The 12,334-nt window shown below is 43.6% G+C and overlaps 1 pseudogene; it reads right to left on the reverse strand.

Annotated features, from left to right (window-relative positions):
• Window positions 1–2,054: 2,054 nt before the first annotated feature.
• Window positions 2,055–2,260, reverse strand: LOC142268965 (U2 spliceosomal RNA; annotated as a pseudogene).
• Between the last annotated feature and the right edge of the window lie 10,074 nt (window positions 2,261–12,334).

Below are 12,334 nucleotides of genomic sequence, written 5' to 3' on the forward strand. Positions count from 1 at the left end.
GAGGAAAGGGATGGCCTAGGCCCGCCACTACCGTAACCGGTGGCGATCCTCCGGGGGTTCAGGGGTCCCCTTGGACGTGGGCCCCCTGAAAGAGACAGAACCCGCTCGGGCAACTTGGTGCTGGACTGGGGTCAAGGGGTGCTGCCCGCTTCTTAGGGGCAGCATCAGGGCCAGGTTGTTTGGGTGGGAGAAGAGCGGAAGCTGTACCGTTGTAAAATGTTTATGATGCTTTTACATGTTTTACCGTTTTATTCTTTTTCAGTTGTGAAAATAAAACCGGTGATGGACGGGCAGCCCGCGGACGGTCTGCATTTTACTATAGGGGAATGTGGCGCCCTGGACAAGCCAGGTCGTCACAGGTACTACACCAACACACTCTACACTCCGGCTAGGCACACCGAAGCTAAACACAAATCCTAGTTGCCTTCCTCCAGGGGCTGATGTCCACACCAGGGGGTGGGCCAGGCGGTTGATCCCACCCACCGAGGAGTTCACAGTCCTGGAGGCGGGAAAAGGAGTCAGATTAGAGATCAGTTTTGGAGTTAGAGAAGTGAAGAGGAGAGGAGACTGACCGTGTCCGGGTGTGTGGCCCGGGCACTCAGCAAGGTTGGCAGACGGTGGTGACCTTCTGCAGGAGAGGCTGATTGGAGTGAACCGTACGGACCGGGGATGGGCGGTGGCCCGCCGGTACCAGATCGGGGAGTGAAGAGAAGCCAGCACCATCCGGCAGGGCCTACGGACCCCGACCAGGCTAGGAGTCGCCGTAAAACCGGTCAAATCCGTTAGTGACAGGAACCTCCAGGGTTTCCCAGCAGTCAAGACCCGATTGAAGGCAACAGCTCACACCGTAGAGGGAAGCACAGTCACCGCCAAGGCTACAGTTCCCAGGGCCAGAGCCTGCGGGCAAAAGGGGCTCCCTCAGCATCCATCCAAGCTGGGGAGCGGGTTACCGGTGGGAAGCCCGCTAGATTTTGGGGGAATAAAAGGGGTCCAACACCACATCCCCACAGGTGCACACCCACCCATCAAAGAGAGCTATAAGCCAATACCACCTTCACATTGCCAGTGTACCAAGGACATGTTGAGCAACATGAAGGCGGCTGGGGTTATCCGTGACAGTTGTAGCCTTTGGGCAGCTCTGTTGATCCTGTTAAAAAAGAAGGACGGCACCACTCCCCGTATTGAGGAATCGCTAGCTGCATTGAGAACTGCAAATTATTTTTCTACCCTTGATCTCACTAGTCACTATTGGCAAGTGTCCGTTGCTGAGGCAGACCGGGAGAAGACCGCCTTCGCCACCCCTATGGGTCTCTGCGAGTTCAAAAGCATGCCCTTCGAGCTGTGCAATGCGCCAGGAACCTTCCAGAGGCTGATGGAATGCTGCTTGGGACAAGATTTTAGGGTGTATAAAAAGGGAGATTAGATCCCGTGATCCCAACGTATTGTTACACCTCTATAAATCACTTGTAAGGCTACATCTGGAATATGGGAACCAGTTTTGGGCTCCACATTTTAATAAGGACATTCAGAAGTTAGAGTCAGTTCAAAGGTGGGCAACTAGACTACTACAAGGAATGGAAGGCCTCCCATATGATGACAAGTTGAAAAAGTTATTAAGTGATTATTGGCTGCAATGGGGCTTTCTGGCTGGTGCCAGCCTCTCTTCTTAGCACACAGGAACCACAATCCCTACACCATGCTTCAATGGATTCTCTCATCCCAGCCCAGTAAAACTACATATTTTACACAGTCATAAGCAGCCAAAAGGGATCTATTCTATTCAATTGCAAATGATCTAGATAAGACTGAGAATAAGATACTGCACGGGACATAGCAGAGTTGGTCAAGTTGAGTGGAGATGAGTTTGCTATTTGGCACAGCTTTTTGCATCAATAAAGCAAGTAAAAGGTGTGAAAGATAAAAAAAAGGGTGAAAGTGTGAAAAGTGAATTGGCCAAATTGAGGTGCATATAAAGTTTTTGCTTTCTTTCAATTCACTAATGGGGCTCATTTGAATCAGGTGAATTGAGTTCTGCTTTTGGAAACTGGGTTAAGAAGGGGTGCACCGGTCCTGGAGGTACTGCAATACCAGGTCAATGCGTGCAGTGGACAGAGCAAGATTTTTTCCATCTCCTTGTTCTAAAAATCCATTTAATATATGGTCCCCAGAGAGGGGACGTATCAGATATTAAACTGATAAGAACAGATTTAATTTTTTTTTTTTCTGTTTATCAGTAGGACTTCAAAATAACAAAGGTGATCGCCTCCCGTTGCCTGGGAACCGTCCAGGCACAAGAGGGCTATGTGTCACCAGAAGGCGCACACACTTCCTCAAGGCCGGCAGACGTGCAATCCCAGGCACCTTCCAGTACCGACCAAGGTAGCGTCCTCCGAAACTACACTTGATCTTAGCCAAAAGGCCGAGAAGCTATAACCCGAATTGGTTACGGCCTTGAGTGGCACCCTGGCCTATACCGGACACATCTTAGGGAGAGGGAGACAAACCCACGCCTACAGAAGACATTTTGTCACCCAAGCCAACCCTTGAAAAGGCTGTTTTGCAGAGCAAAAACAAGAAGAATGGTGCTTTTTGCAGCCGCCGCCCACTGCAATGAATCTGAATAACTCCTCCTTTTGGACACAAGCACCTCCCCTCCCCCTTGCAGTCTTTCCAATTCATGATACAAAAAGACGGACGGACAGGACAGGACAGGACAGGCTGCCTGACTTTCCGTCACTGCCACCCTTTGCCATCCTTGCCCGTAGAAAGCCCTTTCATCATCCCCAAACCCTAATCTTTTCCCTTCCCTTCCCAGATGCGTCTCACTCCCTTTCATTAGGAAGTGAGCGCAGCCTTTTCTCCGTTCTGCACATGCGCGACGTTAAACACAAATGGGCAGGCGTGCGTTCCATTACCCTCACTGCATTCCACTCCCATACAGGAAGTGGGCGCAGCTATTACTACGGTCGCACATAAAAGAACCCACGGCCACCACTGCACATAGCTGACTCCACCACAGGACACCCACTTCTACACCAACGCAGGTAAGACAGGATCGGCACCTCTATGCTCCCGTTACAATCAGGCTCAGTCACCATGTGATAACGCTCTCAACTCTTTAGTTGCAGGCTCCCCTTGCTTCACCTCCACTGGCTGTGCTGCCATTTCCTCTCCCACCTGGAAGGTATACTTTATTCCACTATTTTCCTGTTTCTCTCTTCCCCCTTTTCCCATAACCTACTTTTATCTGCATTTGTGGGGTATCTATATGCTATTTACATCATAGTTTTATTCATTAATATGGAAGGGAAGAGTGCCCATGAGAGTGTTGAACTGCGGAGAGCAAGAGATTAAGCTGCTCCGATTTGCCACCATTGATAAGCTGTTCTCAGTAGATACACATGCTATCCAAACAGCAGCATCCACCATTGCTTCAGCCCACCCATTCAGTGACAGCTCACCAAGTCAGCCAGAGGAGTGGTGTAAGGAATTACACGTAGGCACTGACTCCACACCTTCACATCACAAGAAGGGGGTCTACAGGCTAGTGCAAGAATACGAGCAAGTCTTCAGCAAACATCCGCTAGACTTTTGAAGAATAAAAGGGGTCAAACACTACATCCCCACAAGTGCACACCCACCCATCAAAGAGAGATATAAGCCAAAACTACCTGCACATTACCAGTGTACCAAGGACATGTTGAGCAACATGAAGGAGGCTGGGGTTATCCGTGACAGTTGTAGCCTCTGGGCAGCTCCGTTGGTCCTGTTAAAGAAGAAGGACAGCACCACTCCCCTGTATTGAGGAATAGCTAGCTGCATTGAGAACTGCAAATTATTTTTCTACCCTTGATCTCACTAGTCGCTATTGGCAAGTGTCCGTTGCTGAGGCAGACCGGGAGAAGACCGCCTTTGCCACCCCGATGGGTCTCTGCGAGTTCAAAAGCATGCCCTTCGAGCTGTGCAATTTGCCAGGAACCTTCCAGAGGCTGATGGAATGCTGCTTGGGACACCGAAACTTTGAAACGGTACTGCTATACCTTTATGATGTTATTGTTTATTCTAAAGCAAACAAGATTTTAGGGTGTATAAAAAGGGAGATTAGATCCGGTGAGCCCAACGTATTGTTACCCCTCTATAAATCACTTGTAAGGCCACATCTGGAATATGGGGTAAAGTCCTGAGCAGGTTGATAACCATTGGTTTGAGCATGGTAGGGTGTAGTGCGCATCTTCCTGCATCGGTAAAAGCTGCAGAAGTCCTTGAAGATTTCCGCTTCAAAGGCTGTGCCTTGATCTGTGAGGACTCTCTCTGAGTAGCCATGAGGTCTGCATAAGTGTGCTTGGAAGACCTTCGCTGCAGTATGGGCCATTAGATCTTTGACTTGTACCACAACCATAAATCTCGAGTAGTTGTCTACCATCGTAAGTGCATACGTGAGCTCGCCTCGATATTCTGCAACAAAACTCCCTTTTTCGATTTCAGTTTCAGCAAACACTCCTCTTCCTGTAGAAAATATTTATCATTACCTAAGACAGTCATTCTAATGCATGACAATATTAAGGCAATTTAGTTAAAACTTGTTTTAACTCACCTTTAAGGGGATTGATGTATTTCATGGTCAATCCAGGTTTGTCAGTGATGGCACTGACATAATGTATGGCGTCTTTTTCGGGCGTTATCCTTTGCCTTTTCATTGTGAAAATCCAGTTGCCTATATCAAAGCAAATTCTACTACTTGTAAAGTATGCAGAAAATGAAATGTAGAACATATAACATCAACTGCTTAGGAACGCATCATAGGTTAGTACTTAAAAGGATATTGTCATGTTCTAGTCATAATGCAAGCTGGACATTTTTCATGTTACCCTGTAATCGCCGGCCTGTTCTAATGCTCACAAGCCAAGATATAGGCTCAGCTGCTAAGGCTTCCCTCTGCCTTCTGAATGAAACTTGAATATGTCTGGGTCACTGTGTATATAGCAGGTGCTCAGAAAAAATAAGAGTCAATTCAATAGAAATAGCTCTGACACACTATAGTGATCAATAACGTAAGAAAAGAACTCTTGGAATGCTGAAAATTCTTTATTTGTGCAAAAGGATAATTCATCCAACGTTTCGACCTTGTTTTTAGGTCTTTATCAAGGATAAAGTTATCTAAGATCATAAAGGGTTACAAAACCATATAAACACGTAATTAGTACATAGTACAACATAACAGTACAATATATTGCTACTTGAGAGTACAATGGGTCAAATGACCATGATGCACATACAAAAAATTTTTCCAAAGCCATAGTGAAAACATTTGTACTGAGGAAAGAAAATTTCCACATGACCTATCTGGAGAAACATTCTGGATCAAACAACCAAAAATAGTCAAGCAGGTAAATACACACCTATATGGATAACAGGATGATATGTGTTCAATTGTATAGCGTCATTGCCATTAAGGTACAAATGGAAAACTTGCAATCCTATATAGTGAAGGAAATGAACACATATCATATCAAAGAACACAGGAACATGGGTGTGAGAAAAACCTCAATGTTTATACTTTGTTCTTTATAATGGTGTGAACATGTATATGTCTCAGTACCTTATGCACTTGAGAATTCTAGTGAGTAGATCATGAAAGCCTATTTCAGAACTGGAATCGGTAAATAATTGTAGGTGGAATCTAAATGAAAAGATGGTACAAGTGTTATCATGACACGTGGGCTATAACACAATGGACCGTGTGACAAAGAAGAGAGGAGAGAAAGAAGAGGAAGAAAATGCAACTACCTGTAACATTACGTGATAGTCACTGGTAAGTATCACTTGACAATTCAAGTGAAAAAGGATTCCTTTATTAAAGGGTTCTCAGTCGCCTCAGGATCATGAAATACTAGGGTAAATGATATGAGAATGGGTAAGAAGCACCACTAAAGGAAATATGAGATGCAGGACATATATCTATAAACCCCTGAACTACATGATAGAAATAAAAAGAAGAAAAAAGAAAAAAAAGAAGAAAGAAGAAGAACACATAGAATGCGGAAAGAGAATGGGTACAACTACCTGAGTTACTGCAGGGAGGCCCCTGGTTGGTATTGTGAGGGTTAGTGGAATTCCTTCACTGAAGGGTTCTCAGTTGCCTCAGGTTCGTGAAAAATGCTATAGACAAATAATGCCCGGAGAAAAGGGGTTCATATACAGCGAATAATGGTAATACAAGGTACATGTGTCACATGTAATAGTATATATATATATATTGTACTAAGCTCTACACCAGAAATAGAAAGTAGTCCCTCTGCCTTCTGTCTAGGTGCCCTGAGTTATGTCCTGTAAACTGTCACAGGGACCCAGACACACATGTGTAGTAGGGGAATATCCCTGCTGAGATGCCAGTGCTAGAGCACTCGTTTGCTGTGGAGTTGAACGCTATGTGAGCAGTTCTTACCTTCAATGAGCAGAAGTCTCTTTTTTCAGATTTCAATATCTCTGTGGGTATCTGGCAGAAATATGGAATACTCTTTACTGCTAAGACCCTGTACACCACTCCCACTAAAGGGGGCTTTACACGCTGCGACATCGCTAATGCGGAGTCGTTGGGGTCACGGAATTTGTGACGCACATCCGGCCGCATTAGCGATGTTGCTGCGTGTGACACCGATGAGCGATTTTGCATCGCTGCAAAAACGTGCAAAATCGCTCATCGGTGACATGGGTCTCCATTCTCGATTATCGTTACTGCAGCAGTAACGATGTAGTTCGTCGCTCCTGCGGCAGCACACATCGCTCCGTGTGACACCGCAGAAACGAGGAACCTCTCCTTACCTGCCTCCCAGCCGCTATGAGGAAGGAAGGAGGTGGGCGGGATGTTCCGGCCACTCATCTCCGCCCCTCCGCTGCTATTGGGCGGTCGCTCAGTGACGTCGCTGTGACGCCGCACGGACCGCCCCCTTAGAAAGGAGGCGGTTCGCCGGTCACAGCGACGTCGCCGGGCAGGTAAGTATGTGTGACGGGTCTGGTCGGTGTTGTGCAGCATGGGCAGCGATTTGCCCGTGTCGCGCAACAGATGGGGGCGGGTATCCACACTAGCGATATCGGGACCGATATCGCAGTGTGTAAAGTAGCCTTTAAGCAGCCACTATACTGGTGACTGGGGACGTTGAGTCGCTATACACCAGTATCATTCATAAAGATGGCATTGAAGCTACCAAATTTTATTTGGATATGGCTGATATGCCCTCGGAATTTCGTGGGTTGGTGTTGCGTCTCCTCGAGTTCTCCCTTACCCATAATTTTTTTACTTTTATGGGTTCCTTCTACCTACAGCTCCAGGGTACTGCAATGGGGGCGGCCTTTGCCCCCTCATATGCTAATTTATTCCTGGGGCTGTGGGAGAGGGACCTACTCCTGTCAGATCGGCAGCCGTTGATGGACCGCGTCCTCTTTTGGGCGCGGTACATCGACGATATCTTCATGATCTGGCAGGGGTCGGTTGAGGAACTTAATTTATTTATGCAGGGAATGGATTCGGGGAGACGCAACATCAAGATCACGTTTCAGTGGTCTTTGGAACAGATTGAGTTCCTGGATGTATTGATAAAGAAGGATGGTGACGGTTTCCTACAGTCAGACTTGTATCGTAAACCGACTTCAACAAATATGCTCCTCCATGCATCTTCTGCCCATCCCCAATTTATGATCAGATCGGTACCGGTCGGGCAGTTTCTCCGGCTCAGGAGGATCTGCTCGACTGATGTGGATTTCGAACAACAGGCTCATAATCTTATGGGCAGATTTAAAGAACGTGGGTATAGTGGGAGAGTAATAAAAAAAGCTTACCACAGAGCCAAATATTCATCTAGAAATTCACTTCTATACTCCCAACCGAAATCTGAGTCATGTGATAAAGTCCGTTTTGTGACTAACTATTGTGCGCAAATTCCATCCATACGTGACTGCCTAGAGAAGGCATGGCCTATACTCCAAGCTGACCCCACCCTCAATAAAATTGTCCCCGAGAAGATATCGATCACCATGCGTAGGAATAAAAATCTTCGGGATCATTTGATCCGTAGCCACTATGGGAGTAATAAGAGAGATCCCACATTTTTGGGAAATTTTAAACCCAACGTAAAATTGGGATGTTTCCCGTGTGGAGGGTGCGTCGCATGCCCCAATATATGCCGAGAAAGTACCTTCACTGACTCTAAAAATCTGAAAACATATGAAATACGGAAATATATAACATGCAATTCTAGGGCAGTTATATATTATGCGACATGCCCTTGTCCTAAAATCTATATAGGACTTACGACACGTCAGCTGAAGGTGCGTACTCGTGAGCATATATTGGGGATTGAAGCTGCACGCAATGCGACTGATGTCGAAGAGTTAAAAACCCTTCCAAGACATTTTTTCAAATTTCATTCTTGTAATAGTGGCCTTCTAAGAGTGAAAGGTATCGATCAAATCGACTTGGGGATAAGGGGTGGTGAGATCAGCAGGAGATTGGCCCAACTTGAGGCCAGATGGATATACACACTGGGTACTGTGTGTCCATCTGGCCTCAATGAAAATATCAGTTTTGCGTCATTTTTATAGAATTTTATGCGGTTTCTGTCATTCAGGACCTAGTATGCCCTATATATATACTGTGCCGTATATGCATCTATTTTTATAAGTGTTAATTAATTTTTGTCTAATTAACCCTTTTTTGTTTTTGTTTTTATTTCTAGTTATTTGTGAATATTTTCTCATGAATGATGATATATGTATTGATGGAAGTAATTAAATGGAAAAGATTGAGGATTTGACATCCTACTTTGCGTACCAGCTGATAGAAGGGATACGGTCGTACGACATTGTTCTGTGGATATATGCAAATGCTACACAGCAAGCACCATGGCCCTTTGAAGAATGGGAGACTTTGGCTATCCTCTTGTTTTATGAGATCTGTATAAGTCTATAAATATGGCAGTTTATATACCAGTTTATAACATATATGTCTTGCAATAGTATTCTCAATTGTCTTCTTTTCTATCGATAATCAAGTGCCACAAATTGTAGATGGGCACATATATATCTTCTATGTATATATGTTTTTCTTGCTTCATGAGATGATATATGTTTTTGATCACTAGTTCACATTACTTAATCATTTAGTAATTTTGCACATATATATCATCTGATACCCGCACGCACGGTGGTCACCGGCGGCCGGCCCTGACCCATCTGCTGTGTCTATACTGGTTGTTCACTCCCGGGCTATAATATCCCGGGGCTGATGACTGGTGACGCGGTAGCTGGATCGGCGTCGGCAAAGCGCCATGACAACGCGCGCGTCATCCAAGGGGTTGATGATGATTGGAGACAGGCAGTATTTAAAGCCTGTGCTCCCGGGTGATTAGACACGCCCCCTGACGAAGGTTGAGAAGACCGAAACACGTGTCGGGAGTTTTGGGAGTCTTACTATACAGCGGTAATTACAATCTATGTGTCTTTGTGTCCACTATGGCTTTATGTTGCGATATGCCGCAATAGCGATAGCGTAGGCAGCCTTGGCCTCAATGAGGGGACATTGATCTGAGATATTGTAATCTGGATACCTAGCGTGTGATATATGGGTCTCTTTTGGCTACTAGCAGAATCTACGGTATAGCGATCACTGCCACTTATTGGCTGAGACTGTCTTTTTGTGAGTGCTAGCATACAGTGGGAAATATACTCCATATACCTTGGTGATCTCAAGGCTTGGTGATTATAACATGCCATAATATACGGGACGGTTTGCTAGCTCAGATATATATTGATCAATAATTAAAACCATGACTGATCAATGATTAGAATCATGGTATAGCGATTCCTGCTGTTCATTTGCTAAAAACTACTTTTAGGTGGATTTTTGGTATGTAGGCAAGCTACAACATATGGGATTATATATTGTACCTAGTACGGTATCACTGTTGGGAAGTTTGTATGATCTGAATATCCAGCATACGATGCAGAGGTCTCCCCTTTTTATTAAAGACTAATGGGTAATTTTGGACTATAGTGACCCCTGATGTTTAAATAGAAAACTTATGGTTATGTAAATGATTAATATATATATACATATATGCTGGATATTTTTGATTCTCATGCCTTCTATCATATCAACATCAAGTGATTTCTAGTAGGTAGGCATGTTACGATATATGGGATTATATATATATTATATCTAGCACGGTATCGTTTTTGGTAAGTTTATGTGATCTTAATATCCAGCATATGATGCAGGGATCCCCCTTTTTGCTATAGGCTTGGGTAATTTTGACCCCTGCTGTTTAGATGAAAGGTTATTTCTATGTAAATGATCTATATATATGGATGCATATGCTGGATATTTTTGATTATTATATATGCTATTGGTGGTCATAACCACACAACTCCGCTGTATAAATTGAGTTTTATATGATATATATGATGCATTATTTGTGTCCACTGTAATACTTGTAATAACACTTGCTAAATAAAAAATCACTTTTTGTATAATTTTGATTCTTATCTTATTGGGCTCTTGATCGTTTGTTCTCTTCCCCCGTTTTACTATATATTATACGATTTATGCCCGTTTTTTGATATAGTCCTGGTTTCTAATCGAATATTTATATATTAATATTAGAATCATGAAAATGTAAGAATGTATTTCACACTGCTGGTTTGTGGTCTTAATACTTTAATAAACTGTGTAAAGGATTTTAAGTAAAAATCCACAATAAACCAGCGCTAGATGGGTTTTTATAATTTTATTAATAGACCACAAATAAAAAAATTTTTGCTATCCTTGTTTCAAGACAGAGTATTTGATAATATACAATACACTGATTATTACTAAAACCAAGGACCACATAAAACAAGGACCACATAAAATAAAAAATGAAAGTAATGAGAATAAAATTCTTTTGTATAACCAATTAACTTCGAGGTGATACAATATTCACATTGATTTAGTTTTACCAGTCTAATGTAATGCCCCGGCCGGTGGCATATATTTTGTTTGGTTAATAATTTAGACTTATACAATGAAAGATGTACTATACCACCCCTGGCTAACTTACAAGTTTTAAGTTGTACAATATAAGTTTGCGACATTATATTCGCCCCCAGGGCCTGGGGGAATAAACCTCACAACAACTTGACCGCAAAAAACACCCCGGATTTCTCCGTTGATTAGGCTGGAACCGCTATGTACAGGATTGACCTGTTAGACTTCCAGAGCGGACGTTTTGAGGCCAGTGGCCGCGACTAGTGCTGGCTCTGGGGGAGATGTATGGTTACCGACATCCCTCTTTACAGAGCCTTTATAACACTTCACAAGGCCACAAACCAGCCGGTCCCGTATTCTCCCAAATGTACTTTCGAAATCAAGCAGTACGAAGCCACTGAAAGCACCAAGATGTTGGCTGCGGACAACAATAAGATCAGCGGTAACTACTCAGCCTCTCCAGCGGGCAGTCCAGACAGTATCCAGTGTCAGCTGACTGATTCCACACAGGAGGAAGTTGCTTGGCAGGTTAGCACCACACAAGGCTCCGATCCGCTTCCAAACGAGCAATGCAGAACCGCTGGAGGTACCAATGTATCCTGGTTGCAGACAAAGAAAATGTCAGCGGTAACCTCTCAACCTCTCCAGCAGGCAATCCGTACCGTGTCCAGTGGAAGCCGGTTGATTCCACACGAGGGAGAGATTACTTGGCAGGTTATCACCGCACAGGTGAGGTAGGCAAAAACAGAGTCCTGATCCGACGCGCGTTTCGGGGGCGTGTAACGGCCCCCTTCCTCAAGGATAACTCAGCTGTTGCCTAGAGCACTATTTATGCATATATTTAATTGGTTATAATTTGCATAAAATTAAACAATGTTTAAATTCAACCAACATTCAATGACCACTACATATATCAATTTGTGAAAGACCGTTCATAATAGCCATATAATATAATTATGTGCAAAGGTTTTTCTAAAGGTTTTTCTAAAAAGACCTATATATAGCCTTGCTTGTATCATCATATACTGGGAAGACAATGTGTATATATGCATATGCTTTTTTTCAACAATAAATTTAACAAAAGGACATCATAAAGGTGTAATATAAATTTGCTATAATATGAAAAGCCCCTTATATCTACATCAACCTTGGGCAAGTGAAGCACCAATTTTAATATATATTATGCATATATACACATATATCTCCATGACAATCGCTTTTTTTTTTTTTTTTCCTTCTCTCCGTATTATTATCAGTACCTATTACTCCTCTACCTATAAAAATATAAATTAATTAAAAGCAAACAGTTCTATA

Source organism: Anomaloglossus baeobatrachus, unplaced genomic scaffold, assembly GCF_048569485.1.
Source record: "Anomaloglossus baeobatrachus isolate aAnoBae1 unplaced genomic scaffold, aAnoBae1.hap1 Scaffold_312, whole genome shotgun sequence".
Classification (NCBI taxonomy): domain Eukaryota; kingdom Metazoa; phylum Chordata; class Amphibia; order Anura; family Aromobatidae; genus Anomaloglossus; species Anomaloglossus baeobatrachus.